The sequence below is a fragment of the Nycticebus coucang genome, chromosome 15 (genome assembly GCF_027406575.1).
Source record: "Nycticebus coucang isolate mNycCou1 chromosome 15, mNycCou1.pri, whole genome shotgun sequence".
Lineage (NCBI taxonomy): Eukaryota > Metazoa > Chordata > Mammalia > Primates > Lorisidae > Nycticebus > Nycticebus coucang.
In genome coordinates, this window is record NC_069794.1 from 88,993,046 (window position 1) to 89,012,113 (window position 19,068).

Genomic DNA, 19,068 nt, shown 5'->3' on the forward strand with positions numbered 1-19,068 from the left:
ATGTTAAATACAGAGAGCAATCCAAACAAAACACAGAAGAAATAATATTGATACCTACATCCAGTATTTCAAAGCACTTAAATGTAATTTCAAATCATGGTTGCATCTGTGATTTCCACTTATCCTCACAGCATCTTTAAGGAATCCTAGAGATGCAAACCTTTTTCTTCAGAAATCCATTCCTTTTCCACCCTTATTCTTTTCCCAGTAAAACTATCTCAGAGAGCTTTCATTTATTCCCCATGTCTCCTTCCTTTTCATTTCTTTGGTTACAACTGGTTAGACCAAAACAGTGAAGCATAACCCAATTTAGGCCATATTAGGCTGTTATATTTTCCCTGGTTAAGACCTTGAATTGGAGTTTGGAGGGATTTGGTCATTTAGCTGTGAGTGTGGAATTTATAAGGCTATCTGAGTAAGGATGATTTGGGGCCATGTGTTGATACACCTGTAGCATCATAAAATATGTACTTTTTGGTGTGTGAGAGAGAGAGAAATCAGTAGCCAATGAGATTTTAGTTTTCTGTAATCCGTGAAATATAAAGAAGAAAAAAAAGAGTTTCACGTACCTCCATGTCCTGGATAAGCCTACTGACCTAAAAAAAATAAAAGCAATTCAAGTTAATGAACAAAAACCTCAAGCAGTTCAGAAAGGGGTCATACAAGGTCCAACAATTAAGTTTGAGAACTTAAACATCATGTCCTTATGTTGGCAGAACTGTACAAACAGCTCGGTAAAGTTTCCTTAATCAGTGCCTCACAGCTGTGCTTGCGACGATGTGTGGTGGTTGGTGTCTTGCTGAGTGAAGTTCATTATTGTGGTTGTGTGTTTTTGTGTGCCATTGTATATTAATATCTAAACACTCAAAGGTAGGTCTTGACATACCCATGGTTTGCCAACAACCTAACTAACCAAGGTAAAAATAAAACTCTCAAGTGAATGTAAAAGGAGATGAAAAACAAAATCCTAGCTGAAGTCATTTCTGAAAAAGGGTTAAACGAATGCTTATATTACTAGATATCAGAATATCATTCTCTCGCAATTGGGTCATTTCCATCCTCATGCTCATATGCTATTTGTTTCCCCTTAGCGCTACACTAGCAGCCACAGTCAACCCCTTTGTTTCTTTGTAGACTCCATGAGAAACTTGCCCTTTCTCTGCTCATCTGGGTTTCTCCATTCATATTGTCTGCTTCCTATTCTCCCACTCCAGTCTGGCTTCCACACCCATGAGGCCACCAACAGTGTCCTGTCCAGGTTAACAGCAAGTTGCCCAACATACACTCTTCAGTCCTTATTTTACTTAAATTCCCGCCATCATTTAACACCTTTTTGAAAACCTTCTCTGTTTCCAAGACACGAAATTTTCTAATCATTACTCACCCTCCTTCATAATCTCCTTTCCTAGCTTCTCTTTTTCTACCAAATGCTAAATGCAGGGGTACCTAAGGGTTTGTCTCTGGGGTGTCTTCCTAACCTCCTCCAGGGCAGTCTTGTTCATTCCTGTAGCTTTGATTATCATGCATATTCTGATATCTCCAAAAGTTTGGATCCAAATCAACATTTTCAGTTGCTTATCTGACAGCCCCATGTGGGAGCTGCAAACCTAATCCATCCATTATACCTGGTCTAAAGCTATTCTTTCCTTTCTAACACAATGTTCCTATTTTTTATAGCCAGAAACAGAATTATTGCTAGATATCTCCCTTTTTCTTAACTCCCACATTTAAATCCTAAGAATGACCTGTCAGCCAACAACATACACTGAATCTGTCAGCTTTTCTCCACCACTAGCATCCTGCTCGGGCAATGCCTATCTCTTAATGATACTATTGGAATAACCTCCTGTATTCAGCCAACCTTATGACTCAGTGACAAGAACTAGTTACCTGATCTGTCTAAACCACCTAAGTGCCAGGAAATGTAATCATCTAGTGTATGGCAAACAGCATTACTAATGGTTGTACTTTCGAACCAAACTTCCTGTTCCTAGGAAGGAATGTACTTTTGAACCAAACTTCTTCACCAGGAGGTGCCGGTCAACTAGAACCCTACTGGGCAGCCGGGGATTCCTCCACAAATGCAGAAAGCTGTGAAGCAGAAGCAGATTCAGCGCCCAGTGAAGGAGGTTCAGAAATTTGTCAGCAAAAGCAAGCAAGGTTTGTAGTTTTGGCAGGAGACACGTTGCCCGTTGAGGCATACTGGCATCTCCTAGTCATCACTGAGGACAAGAATTTCCCAAGTATGTACAACCCTTCTAGGATGGACCTGGGTGCCACTGGCTCTAAGCGCCTCACCCGTGTGATAACGGCATAGGCCCATGAGAAATACCAAGAGATCCTGGAGGTGGTGCAGGCCCTGACCCCCCCCCTTTAAGGAGTCGGGCAGCACCCTGGGAACCCGCTCCAGAAGCTGCGGGGCCGGCTGGTGCAGGCCAACTGGCTGCCTGGCTCCCGGAGGCGCAGCTTCTCAGGCAGCTCCTGCAGTTGTTTGATGAAGGTAATACCAGCGTCTTCTCCATCAACGCTGTTTCCTGTTGAGCTTAAGTGAAGACAGTTCCAAGAATGTGCAGTGGGGATATAAATGCTAAGCCTAAACAACAACAACAACAAAAACCCGTGCTATAACCAACTTGGCTATATCTGTACTTGATAGCCTTCAACTAAATGAACCCCTCTGTTTGGGAGGTAACAGGGTTAGAATATTACCAGATTCCAACCTACATTCAAGATAAATTAAAATATTATCACTAACAAAAAATTATTAAAGAAAAGGTAGTGGATATATATATATATATATATATATATGAAGGTTATGTATAAAAGAAGACAAAGGAAAATATCAGATACAATCATAAAAATAATTTAAAGCTTAGAAGTAAAAGGTCAGAAAATGGCAAAGAAAAAACTCTTATCGGAGTGATCGGTCTTGATTATCAAGTAAACAAAAGGTTGCTGCTACATAGAACAGAGGATAGAAAAATATCCATAATCCAGGGAGATGTTTGTGGGCTTCCTTCCCAGCGCTGCCTGGGAGCAAAAAGAAGATGGGAATGTGCAGTGGAGGAAGGAGGTTATTAATTATGTGGCCTGAGACTAGTTACTGAATATTAATGTTTTTTTTTTTCTTCCTGGCTCTGTCATATGTATATTAGTGTACGTTAAGTCATGTTTCACTCCTTTTTCTTTGTTTTCACCAGATTATTATATAACTGTAGGGAAGTGGTGATCTTAATCATCTATTCTAAAAGTTTAGAGCATAGTAAGAAAGGAATGTAACTGAATTTCAGCAGAGCTGAGTAGATGCTACATTTTATGAAATTTTGGATCACTTATTTTGAGGAAAAGGTCAGTAGGTTTCATTTATGTAAGGGAAGGGAGGTGTCTGTGGTTACTTGGAAATGTGGGTGTTCATGTAAGTACTGATGTTGAGTAGTTGCAAGGATGAGCAGTGAGAGGCAAGGCCATTGGCTCACCATCTACCCACTTAAAATCCTTTGGAACACCTCTTCCTGGAAGCTCAAATGTAAAAGAAAGGCAAAAGCTACCTTAATAAGGTTAACTTTCAGCTATGGTTGTGCTTGTGACCTGTTTTGGTTAAGTGGACATTTCTAGATTGGCATTCATGAGTGAATCAATGGGATGTTCTGGCTAGAATAGTGGCAAAGAAATTTTGTCCTTTTTGTAAGACTTGAATAGTGATAACAGATTTCTTATTTGGCCACTTTCAGATTATGGGGCAGGGTGTTGACAGCAGCTGCAGTTTTATCTTAGCTGGAAAATTTTACCATGTTTCTAGGAATTGTCAAAAAGTAATGAATGGTCTGATCTTTTACTTTAGTTGTACTGAAGATGAAAAGAACTACCTAACAATTTTCCTCTAGTCAGCTAAAGTGGATTGTCATCTTTAACAATGCTGAGCTAATTGCTTAAGCTCAAGAGTTTGAGGTTGCTGTGAGCTGTGACGCCACAGCACTCTACTGAGGGCAACAAAATGAATCTGTCCCAAAAATAAATAAATAAATAAATAAATGAATAAATAAATAAATAAATAAAGATTGTTTTGCCACATTCATTGAACAAATATGTAGAGTCCTTTGAATGTGCCAGGCAAGGCAGACAATAGGTAGTAAATGTAATAAGCAAATTATGTAGTATGTTAGAAAGTGTTAAATTACGTGGATTTTTTAAAAAAAGGTAAATCCGAAAAAGGAGAAAGGAAAATGCAGAGGGTATAGGAGTGTTGAGAATTGGTTATAATTTTAAATCGAGTGGTCAAAATAACACTCATTACAAAGCAGGGATTGAGCAATGACTTAAAAAAAAATAGAAATTAATTTATTCCAAGCAAAAAAAAAAAAAAAAAAAGGGTCAGGCGGGTACATGCCTGGTGTGGTGGAGAAATAGCAAAGAGGTCAATGCGAGTGAGCAAGGCAAGGCTATCAGAGGGGTAATAGTATGCTCCTAAAAGGAATTTGGCTGTTTCTGTACTGAAATTGGGAGCATCTAGAGAATTTTAAGAAGTATGACAGTATCTTTCTTATGTTTTAGAGGAACCAATCTTGTTGTTTTCTTGGAAATAGAATATAGTTAGAAAAATGACAGAGGGGATCCGTGAACAGCTATTTTGGTAATCTAAGTGGGATGTAACAGTGACCCAAACCCAAGTGGAGTCTGTGGAGGTGTGAGGGGTGTGGAGTTTGTATGTATTTTCAAGTTAGAGCCAATAGCATTTTCTTTTCTTTTGTTTAAACTGTTATTATAATATTAACTTTTATTATCTGTGTAACTTAGGAAATAACCTTTCTGTGAACATAGCTTTCACAAAGTCACTTGGTTAATTGAGCTGTTTAAACAGTTATGCTGGGAGAAAATGATGATATATTTTGGCAAAATACATCATTGATTTTTAAGCTACTGTTTCTGAAGGCTTTTCCTGGCTGGAGTTATTTTGTTCACATTACACGTAGTCTGCCATATCTGCCAGAATCACACCCAAGAATGTGGGCAAAGTCAGAGCAGTGGAAGTGAATACATTTTTTAATTTTAATTCTTAATTTTTGAGCAGAGTCTCACTTGTTGCCCTCAGTAGAGTGCCCTGGTGTCACAGCTCACCTGCAGCTCCTGGGCCTAAGTGATCCTCTTGCCTCAGCCTCCCAAGTAGCTGGGACTATAGGTGCCTGCCACAATGCCAGGTATTTTTAGAGATGGGGTCTCACTCTTGTTCAGGCTGGTCTCGATCCTGTAAACTCAGGCAATCCACCCACCTCAGCCTCCCAGAATGCTAGGATTACAGGCATGAGTCACCATGCCTGGCCCTCATTTTTTTATTTTTATTTTTGAATACTCGAACTAAATTGTCTTAGTATTTAAAGCTGTATTTCTGCAGCTTTCAGTACAGAGAAAAGAGTAAATGGAACATGAATCAGTTTTTATATCAGGAAAAACTTCGCAGCATATATAAGAAAGTTAAATGAAACCAGTTGCATAAAGTTACAGCATTGAAATATTATGTTGTATTTGTTTTTATGTTTTTGCATCAAAGTATAGATGTGGTAAAAGCCAAGGTTAAATTTACTATGAAAGCAAGATATAGCCTGGGTGCATATCTTGGCTAGGAGGCCAAGTGGGGAGGCTCCTTTGAGCTCAGGAGTTCTAGACCAGCCTGAGCAAGAGTAAGATACTGTCTCTGCTAAAAACAGAAAAAACTTGGCTGGGCATTGTGTCAGGCACCTTTAGGCCCACCTACTTGGGAGGCGGAGTCAGGAAGATCAATTGAACCCAGGAGTTTCGCTGCCTGAGGTTGCTGTGAGCTAGGCTGATGCCATAGTACTCTAGACTGAGCAAGAGAATGAGACTCTGTCTCAAAAAAAAAAAGCAAGGCACCGTGCTTTATTTAAGTTTGTAAATTGAGAGCGGAGGGACTATAGGGTATGGTTCTTAATTTGCTTTTTACTTAGGATCTAAATAAAATGTTTTGAATCCTATATGTGCTCTATGTAATATGATACATTTGTATATAACAATTATAAACAAATTCACGTAAGTACAAAAAAATACATGGACCAGGCTCAGCACCCATAGCACAGTGGCACATTGGTTACAGTGCTGGCCACATGCACTGAGGCTGGTGGTTAGAACCCAGCCTGGGCCAGCTAAACAACAATACAATTGTAACAAAAAATAGCCAGGCATTGTGGCAGGCGCTGGTAGTCCCAGCTACTCCGGAGGCTTAAGCCCAAGAGTTTGAGGTTGTTGTGAGCTGTGATGCCACTGCACTCTACTGAGGCTTACAAAGTGAGACTCTGTCTCAAAAAAAAAAAAAAAAAAAAAAAAGAGAGAAAACTAAAGGGAAAAAAATCCTCTAACAATAAGAGTTAGAGATTTAAATATTGCACTTCAATAATGGATAGAAAAACAGAAGATGAATAAGGAACTAGAAGACTTGAACTAATCTGCATGCTTACAAGACCTACAGACATGTATAGTATGCTCTGCCCCAATATATATTCTTTCTAAGTCCACATGGAACATCTCCCAAGACAGCATATATTTCAGACCTTATAAAGCAACAATAAAATTAAAAGAATTTTACAAATGCAAAGAAAATTCTCTGACCACAGTAAAAGAAAATTGAAAATGAATGACAACTAGAAATACTATAAACTCAAAAATGTGAACGTTCAATATAAAATCCCAAGTAATCTGGCAAAGAAAAATTTATTTTATTGTATTTTATTATTTTTTAAGTAAAGTTAATATTGTTGTATGATATGCCAGCAAAAAAATGCATGATCATAATAAAGCTTATCACTTAAGGAATTTTAAAAAAATGAACACACCTGCATTGCTATCACCAGATCAAGAAGCCTCCCTATGCCCCTTTGTAGGTGCTACAATTCTACATATATAACCATTATTCTGATTTCTAGAACCAGAGATGATCTATTTCAAAACCTTATATAAATGGAATTATTACTCTTTGGTGTCTGGCTCTTTCTATGAATATCATGCTTGAGTTGAGGGAGCTACCTCTGCGTTGTTTGGTATGGCAGTAGTTTGTTTATTCTCGTTAGTGAATATTATTCCGTTGTCTGCATATACCACAATTCATTTTTCCCCCATTTGGGTTATTTCCAGTTTTTGACTTTTATAAATAGTGTTGCTGTGAGCATTCTTATACTTGTATGTACTTTTGGTGAGTATGTGTGCATCTCTATTGAGATTAATAATTAGGAAGAAATTTTCAGAATTTTGGGTAATATGTGCTTGCAGTTCTAGTCAGAGATAAGATGGATTGATTCATACCAGCTTGTAAGAGCCAGTTTTACACATCTCTTCCCAAGTTCACATTCAGTGACATCACATTGGTAGCTTAAGATTGGCCATCAGAGGTGTACTTATATCATGGAAATTGGCAAATGCTACAAAGTACTCCACCACCACCCAACACACCCTGCCTTCAGAGATCAGTCGTTAGACATTTACTGGCACACTACTGACTTTGGAAGTTTTCTTACAGTGTTCCAGATTATACCGATTTTTATACCACCATCAATAGCATATGAGAATTCAAGTTATTTTACATTCCCACTAACATTTGGTATCTTGGGCTTTCTTTCTTTCTTTTTTTTTTTTAATTTCAGGTTATTGTGACGGCACAAATGACCAGGTCACAATTTTTGAATTTGTTAGGTAAAGAACCCCTTGTAGTTGTGTCCAGCACCCAAAAGGTGTACGTACCCCCACTCCTATCTTGTTCCCTTTAAGTGGGAGCACATGAATCCCCCCTCCATTCCCCACTCCCTTATCCCCCTTTCCCCAAACATGAATAGAATTAAGTTTTTCTCCTGTGTGGGCACGTGTTAGATCATTTAGTACATTGGATTCCTCCTTTTCCATTCTTGTGATACTTTACAAAGACAAATGTGTTTCAACTCTATCTAGGTTAATACAAAAGATGTAAGGTCACCATCTTCTCTTATGGCTGAATAGTAGTCCATGGTATACATATGCCACCACTTGTTGGTCCATTCCTGAGTTGATGGGTATTTAGGTTGTTTCCACACATTGGGGATTATAAATTGAGCTGTGATAAACAGTCTAGTGTAAATATCTTTACGATAAAATGATTTTTTTTTCTTCTGGGTACATGCCTAGTAGTGGGATTACAGGGTCAAATTGGAGGTCTAATTTGAATTCTTTGAGGACTCTCTGTGTTGCTTTCTAAAGGGGCTGTATTAGATTGATTCTCACTGGAAGTGTAAAAGTGTTCCTATTTCTCCACACCTGGGCCAGTATCTGCAACTCTGGGACTTTGTGATGTGGGTGATTCTCATTGGGGTTGATATGCCATGGTGGTTTTGATTTGCATTTCTCTGATGATTAGGGATGATGAGCATTTTTTCACATGTTTGTTATCCATTTATCTGTCTTTCACAGAGAAGGTTCTTCTCATATCTCATGTCCAGTGACAGATGGGATTGTTTGCTCTTTTTTGTTTGTTAATTTGAGTTCTCTATAGCTCCTTGCAATCAAGCCTTTGTCAGATTCATAATATGAAAATATCTTTTCCCATTCTAAAGGTTGCCAATTGCTTTAATTGCTGTGTCCTTAGCTGTGCAAAAGATTTTAAGTTTAATTCAGTCCCATTTATTTATTTTTGTTGTTATTGTGATTGCCGCTTATGTCTTCTTATAAAATATTTCCCCAGGCCAACATTCTCAAGAATTTTTCCCAAACTTTTGTCTAGGATTTTTATCATTTATTGTCTTAGATTTAATCTTTTAACAATCTTGAATCAATTTTTGTGAGTGGAGGAAGGTTTGGGTCTAATTCAGTCTTTTATGTGTGGTTGTCTAATTCTCCCGGCACCATTTACTGAATAGGGATCTTTCCCCCAATATATGCTTTTATTTGCTTTATGAAAGATCAGATGGCTACCAGAGACTGCTTTTATCTCTTGGTTTTCCATATGGTTCCATAAGTCTATGTCTCTATTTTTGTGCCAATACTAGTTTTGATCCCTGTGAACTTCTAATATAACCTGAAGTCTGGTAGAGTGATGCCTTTGGTGTCATTTTTATTACTAAGAATTGTGTTGGCTATACGTTTTTTTTTTTTCTAGTTCCATATGAAATGAATAACTATTTTTACCAGTTCTTAAAAGTATGATGTTGGTATTTTAATGGGGATTTCACTGATGAATCTGTAGGTTGCTTTGTGTAGTATAGACAATGTTGATTCTTCCCAACCAGGAGCATAGTATGTTCTTCTATTTGTTGATGTCTTCCGCTAGTTCCTTTCTTAAGGTTTCATAATTCTCTTTGTAGAGGTCCTTCATCTCTTTTACTAGTTATATTTTTAGGTATTGTACTCTCTTTGAAACTACTGTGAAAAGAATTGAATCTTTTATTAGTTTCTCAATGTGGCTGTTCTTGAGGTATACAAAGGCTCCTGATTGTGGACGTTGATTTTATACCCAGAGACATTACTGCACCTTTTGATCACCTCCAGGAATCTTGTGGTTGAGTCTCTGGCGTTTTCTAAGTACCAGGTCATGTCATCAGTCAAGAGGGAGAGTTTAACCTCCTTTACTCTCATTCCGATGCCCTTTATAGCCTTCTCTTGCTTGATTACATTAGCTAGAACTTTAGCACTACGTTGAATAATAGTGGTGATAGAGGAAATCCCTGTTCGTTTCCTGTTATAAGTGGAAAAGCTTTCAGTTTTACTACATTCAGTGTGATATAGAGGGTTTTTCACAGATGGCTTCAATAATTTTATGAAATGTGTCACTTAAATTCACTTAAGCTGAATTTTACAAAATACTTTTTTCTGCGTAAAAAAAATCCTTTTTCTGCATATGGTTTTTGTTTTTGCTTCTATTGATATATGGTGAGTTATATTTATGGATTTGTGTGTGTGAAACTAGCCTTGCCTACCTAGGATGAAGCCTACTTGATAGTAATGTATAATTTTTTTAATGTGTAGTTGTAATCTATTGGTTAAGATTTTATTGAGTGATTTTTACATCAATATTCATTAGTGAAAGTGGTCTGTTAATTTCCTTTTTAGTTGGAACTTTTCCTGGTTTTGGTCTCAGGGTGATGTTTGCTTTATAGAATGTGTTAGGGAAGGCTCTTTCCTTCTCAACTTTTGGAATAGATTCTTCAGTACAAGTACAAGCTCATCTTTGAAGGTTTGATAGAATTCTGGTACAAAGCCTTTGGGTCAAGGGCTTTTATTGTTGGAAGCTTTTTTATTGTGTCTTCAATCTCCATGTTATATATTGGTCTGTTCAAGAGATCTATTTCTTCTTGGTTATGGTTAGAGAAAGGGTATTGGTGCATTTCTTCCACATTTTTAAATTTCTCAGTGTAGAGTTTCTTGTAGTAGTCAGAGATAATCTTTTGTATCTCAGTGGTCTCTGTTGTTATTTCCTCTTCATTTCTGATTGAGATTATTATTTTTCTTTTCTGTTTCTAGTTAATCTGCCAAAAAGTTTATTAATTGTATTTATCTTTTCAAAGAAACAACTTTTTGTTTCATTGATTTTCTGAATTATCTTCTGTTTGGAATTTCTTTATTTCTGATTTAATTTTAGTTATTTCATTTCTTCTGCTAGATTTGGAATTGTATTACTATTCCTTTTACATTTCCTTAAAAGGATTCATTAGATTGTTGGGTTGTTGATGTGCTCTCTTTGTGTTTTTTGGATGTAGGAATCTAATGCAATAAATTTCCCTCTTTGGACTGCTTTTGCAGTATCCCACAGGTTTGTGGCCTCGCTGTTGATATATTTGAGGAACTTAATGATTTCTTCCTTTATCTCTTCCATAACCCATCTGTCATTCAGCATAAGGTTGTTTAATTTTCATGCCTTTGTGTGGTGATGCAACTTTTTTTTTTTTTTTTGACCAAGGCTGGGTTTGAACCTGCCTCCTCTGGCATATAGGGCTGGCACCCTACTCTTTTGAGCCACAGGCACTGCCCGGTGATGAAACTTTTTATTGGAGTTGAGTTCTGCCTTTATTGCCTTGTGGTTTGAGAAGATACAAGGTATAATTTCAATTCTTTTAATTTTGTTGAGGTTTGATTTGTGACCTAGCATGTGATCTATTTTGGAATATGTTCTGTGGGCTGATGAGAAAAAAGGATATTACTTAGCTTTGGGATGATATTCTGTATATGTCTATTAAGCCCATTTGTTCTAGGATTGCATTTAATTCCCTTGTATCTTTGTTTAATTTCTGTTTCGATGATCTGTTCGGTTCAACCAGAGAGTTGTTAAAGTCTCACATATTAAGGTGTTATAGGATATCATATTGCTCAGACTAGTCAAGGTCTGTTTCATAAATCTGGGAGCATTTAAGTTGGGTGTGTAAATATTTAGAATTGAACTATTATCTTCATGTATTATTCTCTTAACCAGTTTGATGTGACCATCTTTTCCTTGACCAATATGAAGTGACCATCTTTGTTCATATTAACTTCAGTTGTTTTAAATACACTTGTATCAAAAAATAAGATCGTGACCCCTCCTTTCTTCTGGTTTCCATTTGCCTGAAATATTGTTTTCCAACCCCTTATTCTGAGTCTTGTTTTGTTTTTCAAGGTTAAGTGTGTTATCTGAGGACAGCTTATGGATGGCTTGTGCTTTTTAAAATCTATCAGCCAGCCTATGTCTCTTCAATTGGGAATTTGAGCCATTACCATTGAGAGAATTGACAAACGTGATGGAATTCTATTCATCTTATTTTGTGAGGGTCTATTGCTTAGTTTTATCATTGTGACATTGTGGAAGCTAGGGATTTGTCCTTTAGTTTGTGAGTGTTTACTTTGCTAGTGGTCTATTGTGATGGTCAATGTGGAGAATGGGTCTATGTGTTTCTTATAGAGCTGGTCTTAGTGTGGAGAATGTCTTCAGTGTTTGCCTATTAGTAAAATATTTTATTTCTCCATCGATTTTGGAGCTTAGTTTAGCAGGATACAGAATTATGGACTGAAAATTGTTTTGTTTGAAAAGATTAATGGTCGATGACCATTCTCTTCTAGCTTGGAAAGTTTCAGCCGAAAAGTCCATTGTTACCCTAATGGATCCACTCCTGTTGGTCATTGATGTTTACTCTTGGCTGCTCGCAGAATTTTCTCTTTTGTCTTGACTTTGGACAGGTTCATTACAATGTGTCTTGGAGTTTCTCTGTTTATGTTGAGATGACTGGGGTTTAATATCACTTTAAAAGGAGTGTTTTGTAAGCTTTAGTGAAACTTGGGAAATTTTCATTTATGATATCCTCCATTAGGACCTCCATTCCTTTAGGACAGTCTACTTCCCCTTCAGAGATCCCTATAATTCAAGTGTTTGAATGCTTTGTGAAGTCCTATGATTCTCTAAGTAAATATTCTGCTTTCTCTGTCTTCTTTTCTGTCTCTTTAACTGCCTGGGTTAGCTCAAGAACGTTATCCTCTAGCTCTGAGATTCTTTCTTCTCCGTGGTCTAATCTCTTATTGATGCTTTCTACTGCATCTTTACATTTCCTGATTGACTCTTTTAAGTTTTTAACCTCTGACACATACTTTCTCTCTTATTCATATACTTTATTCATTCTTTTGGTTCTGTTTTTCTACTTTCTTGTCAATTCCCTTTATTGCTTTTGCCATCCATAGTTTAAATTCCATTTCTGTCATTGCCATTGATTTTTTATAGGTAGAATCCTCTGTGGTAGTTACCTGATGGTGTGTTGGGGGGTGGGGGTTGCTCTATTCTGGTTTTACATGTTTCCAGAAATTTTCTGTTGGTTCTTCCTCGTGTGTGTGTGTGTGTTTTTCATGTTTACTTCCTTTCCATACTTTTTCCTTTTCACTATCTCATTCACTTTGAATTACCTTCTCTCAGATTCAGTGTTGCAGAGGCCAAAAGGAAGATAAGGGTTAAGAATAAGATGGAGAAAGAAAAGAAGATAAAGAGGAAAAAATAAATAAAAAAAGAAGAGGGGTGGAAGGAAAAGATTAAAGAAGAAAAGGAGAGAAAAGGACAGTAAGATAGAAAGAGAGCAACAGGAGACATGGTGGTGTTCAGCGAGGTGCTTTCACAATATCTTCAGCTCTAGAACATTTGGGGGCTGGGTGGGGCAGATGTCTCAAAGTCAGGAGCTGCTTTCTAGCTTGTGTGAAGACAATAACCCCACCTCTGCCAAATATAGAAAGAAATTAGCAATGTATCACAGTAGGGACCTACCAATACTTTTTTGCAAAGGCCAAAGCTAGAAAGACACCTAAGACTGTGAGCTTATGGCCTCTTTTAGTTAGACCAATGCCTTAACTCTCCTCAGCCCTCAGGGAAGAGGAAAAAAAAAGAAAAATTAATAAAAATAGACAAAAGAATTTAAAACAGGATTACATAAGATAAAGAAGAAAAAATAGGATATTTTATGTGTTATGTGAGACATTTATGTGGGAAAGATGAGAAAAGTAGAAAAATCTCTACTAAATGAGAGAAAAAGGAGATAAATAAAAACAAGAAAGAACAAAAGGGGCTGAAAAACTGTAACAATGGAGGAGCCCTTGCTATTGAAAAATATAAAAATGCAAAAATAAAACCAAACAAAAATAACTGAACAAAAACAACACCAATAAAAGAGAATTTAATAAGTATGAAAAAAATGTGAAAAAAGAAGCAAAAAATGCAGAACAATATGTGTGCGTGTGGCAATATATTGCCTGGATACCAGGTGGCACTGTATTGTTAGGTGATGGAGAACACACACTGGATTTTCTGTATATGATCAGGATCTGAAGCCAGCCTCTAGTTGCAAAGGGGACTGGGTCTTGTCTTCCTCACTTCTTTGCCCGCAATCTTTGTCTTTTTTGCTTTATCACTATTTGGTCACTGCGGGACTGGGGTCCCAAAGCTCTCACCAGACTTTCCAGGAGGCCTGTCATACAGAGTTTCCTGACAGCAAAGCATCCCTCCTGAGGTAGTGCAAGCATGTTTAGCTCACCCCAAGAATGGCTGCTTGAGCTCAGTAGGCCCACCACAGCCAGCTATGCACTAGGACCCTGTGAAAGATGCTTCTGCCTATGTGTTCTTCCCAGAATAGTGATGCCCTGCCAGCAGCAAAGCTGATGGGAGAGGCATTCAACCCTGGAATCTGAAAGCTGTTTGTGTCTACTTACTACTCCAGTGAGAAGCCTAGTCCAAAATCGAAATACTTCAGGACAACCCTTTCCCTTCCCCAACCCTCCGTGGGAGACTGACTGGTCTCTGTCCTTACCAAACACCAGCCTTCAGCATTGGTTTTCCTTATCTCCAGATCTCCTGAAGTCTCCTGCTGCTTCACTGTGCCCCTGGAGTGATGTTTCTCTGCAGATTCCCCCAGCCAGAAGTGGCTGGAGGCCACTTTCCCTTGTCTCACCATAGTAGCCAGCAAAGAGATGTCTCTTGTTCATCACCTTGCTCTGCCCTTGCCAATAGTATTTTCTGAGAGATTGGATGTAAGATGTCAGAGAAAGAGAGGGAACAGGAAATATGTGAAGAATTTTAAGCCTGAGGAAATCGAAGTACAGAATTGGCCTCATTTGAGATGGATAGAGTAGTTTATGATTAATGGCTTTGTCAAGGATATAGTCATTGGCATATAGATGGGATTTTAAGTTTTGAATCTGGATGAGATCACCAAAGAAGGGGCTGAAGATGGAAAAGGATTCAAGAACTATTAATAATTGTTGGGAACTATGCCATTAGAGGAAAAGAGGAATGAACTAAGGAGACAGAGGAGCAATGAGTGAGTAGGCAAAGTGTCCTTGAGAAGCTAATAAGGATAGTGTCCTTAGGAAGAGGAAGTGAACACTTTGTCAAAGGCTACTGAAGAAAAATGAAGCTTGAGAGTTGACCATTGTGAAAATAATCCTCAATTTATTATTGGTTACATCTTGATAAATTCATCATAAATTGAAAATACTGTAAGTCAAAATGCACTTAATATACCTGACTTATTGAACATCATAGTTTAGCCTACGCCACAATAAATGTGCTCAAAATACTTATATTAGACTAGGGTTGGGCAACATAATCTAACACAAAGCCTATTTTGTAATAGATTATTGAATATCTCATATAATTTATTGAATACTGTACTGAATGTGAAAAACATATTGGTTGTATGGGTACTCAAAGTATGGTTTCTGCTGAAGGTGTATTGCCTGTGCACCATTGTGAAGTCAAAAAATCATAAGTTGAACCACTGTTAAATCAGGGACATTTATATTTAATAGCTGGGAAGTAATCAACAACCTTTAAAAAAGTAATCACCATGAAACAGTGGGTCTGAATGTGTTTAAGAGAAAATGACTGCTGAGGAAATGATTACACTAAAAATAGATGAGTTCTCAGGATTTTTGACACATAAAGGAAATATAAAAGGGGATAGTAACTTACAGGCAACAGAGATCATCAGTCAGAAAAGGAACAGAGACTACACTAGGAAATAAGTGTATTGGGTTAGTAATTTAGCAGATCTTTCTACAAACAGATGAGTCATATAACTGGTGAGGAAAACAAGAAAGGGCTCTAGAAATGAAATAGATCATCTATTTCATGATCTAGAATTGCTGAATGCCAACATTAGATCCTAACCATGACAGATGGCATTAAGTTCAGTGTGTCAGCAGGCAGAGATCTCAGGGATCATTTTTGAACTTGCTGTTCGAAAATACAATTAAAAAATTTTAACAAATATTGTTAATTAAAGCTATTTAACCAAATAAAATGATAGTGGAAAGATAAAGTGACTTAATTCAAAATTTAATTTAGAACTTCACCCTAGAACAGTGGTTCTCAACCTGTGGGTCACGACCCCTTTGGAGGTTGAACTACACTTTACCTCTTTCATGCTTACATGGATGGAGCAGGAACATATTCTTCTTAGCAAAGTATCTCAAGAATAGAAGAAAAAGTATCCAATGTACTAAGCCCTACTATGAAGCTAATTTATAGCTTTCTTATGAAGGCTATAACTCAACTATAGCACAAGAATATGGGGAAAGGGCCAAGGGAGGGGAAGGGAGGGAGGAAGTCAGGGTGGAGTGAGGGTAATGGGTGGGGCCGCACCTACAGTGCATCTTAGAATGGGTACAGGCAAAACCTACTAAATGCAAAATACAAATGTCTACATAGAATAACTAAGAAAATGCCATGAAGGCTACGTTGAACAGTTTGATGAGAATATTTCAGATTGTATATGAAACCAGCACATTGTACCCCTTGATTGCACAAATGTACACAGCTATGATTTAACAATAAAAAAAAAGAATGCTGTGAGCCCATTGCCCCTAAAATATGGGATGTTTTATCTGCCTGTGTGATTTTCTTATTTCCACCTCAGGAGTTCTCCCCTCCCCATTCTGAATTTTCTGTTTGACATTATTTTTTATTCTTTGGTTAGCTTTATTAAAATAATATTTTTTTTTGAGACAGAGTCTCACAATGTCACCCTCAGTAGAGTGCCATGGCATCACAGTTCACAGGAACCTCAAAGTCCTGGGCTCAAGCAATTGTCTTGCCTTAGCCTCCTAAGTAGCTGGGACTACAGGCACCTGCCACCTGGGCCATTTTTCTGTTGCAGTTGTCATTGTTTAGCAGGCCTGGGCCAGGTTCAAACCCACCACCCTTGGTGTATGTGGCTGACTCCGTAATCACAGTGCTACGATGCCAAGCCAAAATAATTTTTATATATGCCATGATTCATCAGCTTTATTTGATGAGTTCTGACGAATGTTTAATAACTACTACAATCACAATAAAGAACATTTCTAACACCCTAAGAAGGTTTCTCTCTATAGCCTGGCTTTTGGAAACCAAAGACCTGTTTTCTGTCATTATTATTTACCTTTTTCTCAAACTTCATATAAATGGAACTTAAAGTATACAGTATAGCTTTTGTGCCTGATTTCTTTCACTTACCATAAAGGTCTTGAGATTCTCTGCTATTGTTCTGCATATTCTAGTACCATTTTGTTGCTGAGTAGTACTCTATTGTATGGATATACCACAATGTGTTTATCCATTCACTAATTAATGGTGGCATGGATTTTACCATTGGAAGCTATTATGAATAAAACTCCTTAAAGCATTGATACATTTTCATTTCTCTTATGTAAATACCTAGAAGTAGAATGGTATGTGTATATTTAACTTTATGAAAAACTGCAAACAGTTTTCCAAATTTGATATGCCATTTTATCTGTTGCTTAAAAAAAACAAAGTAACTTCATAACATGTGCATGAATCCCCAGGCAATATTTTGAGTTTTGTATGTTTTGGAAATTTATAAATAATGTGATAAGGTATGTAATCTTATCTGATTTGTGTTTTCTTCACTTAATATTGTAGTCTGATGGTCACCGTTTTGTTCCATGTAGTCATTAGTTCTATCATTTTTATTGCTAAATGATATTTGATTATGTAAATATATCACAATTTGTTTTTCTAATCCATGTGTGCCTATTTCATGGTTTCCAATTGTATTTGTCAATTTCTCTATATCTTTGTGAAAATATCCATCCATATAGCCTATGGACATTGAGAGTCTATTTATATACTTAATATTTATGTTAATTTTTCATTTATACATTTTGAAGCTATCTCCTTAAGAATACATGATTAACATTTTAGCATTTCTGATTGTTGGGGGGGGCCTAACACAGCCACATACAAACCCTTCTTTCTTTCTTTCCTTCTTCTTCCTCCTCTTCCCCCTCTTCCTCTCATCTTAAGACAAAGGACCTAGTTAGCCCCATCCTCTAGAAGTTCATGCCAAAGGACACTGACTTTCAGGCAAGCTATGGAATTTGCCCACCCACTACAGCCCCATATGTAAAAGGGGTCTCTAACTGCCCCTGGGCTCAGATGCCATCTTTGCAATTCCCAGGCAGATCACCCTCCCATTTCAATAAACCAGGCTAAACATCTCTCCTCCAGTCTCATCTCTAGGCACTGCCACTTACACCTTTCACTGGTAAGTAAAAATGTATATTATTGGGTAGTATCTCTCTGTATATCTTATCATGCTTTTTAAACTTAAAGTCTTTTTTTTTTCTGATATCAGTATGCTATAATTATTCAAGCTTTCTTTTAGTTAGTATTTCCCTGAAAAATCTTTTTTTATTTTTCATTTTAACTTTTCAATTTATTTTTCTTTTAGGCATGTTTCTTTGATAATTACATTTGTCAGCAATTTTTCACTTTATCTTAAGTGTGAATTTAGCCCATTCATGTACATTGTGATTAAGTTCTACCATCTTCTTTCTTACTTCTTCTTTTTCTATTTTTTTTTTTTTTTTTGAGATTAAGTCTCATTTTGTCACCCTCAGTAGAGTGCTCTGGCCTCATAGCAACCTCAAACCTCAAGTGAGGCTCAAGTGATTCTCTTGCCTCAGCCTCCCAAGTAGCTGGGACCATAGGCATCCACCACAACACCCAGGTATTTTTTTTTTTTTTTTTAAGACATGGTCTCGCTCTGGCTCAGGATCGTCTGGAACCCATGAGCTCAGGCAATCTACCTGCCTTGGCCTTTCAGAGGGCTAGGATTATAGGCATGAGACACTGCATCCAGCTTCTTTCTTCTATTGTTACTACTTTTTCTTTTCTTTTACTACTTTAGAGTTAACTGAGTTTTTTCTTTTCTTCTTATTCCATTATTCCTTTTCTAACAGATGTAATTTATTTCTTTTCTTTTTTTTTAATATAATCCTTGTGCCCTTTTCTCCGCATCCACACCAACATCTCTGGTTTTGGGATTTTGTTATGTTTGCTACTCTTAGGTTAGGTGTATCTAAAAGCAGTTTTGATTTGCATTTCTCTGATGATTAAGGATGATGAGCTTTTTTTCATGTGTCTGTAGATCATGTGTCTGTCTTCTTTAGAGAAGTTTCTCTTTGACCACCCTGAGATGGGATCACTTGTTCTTTTCTTGCTAATACGTTTGAGTTCTCTGTGGATTCTGGTTATTAGACCTTTATCGGAGGTATAACCTGAAAATATTATCTCCCATTCTGAGGGCTATCTGC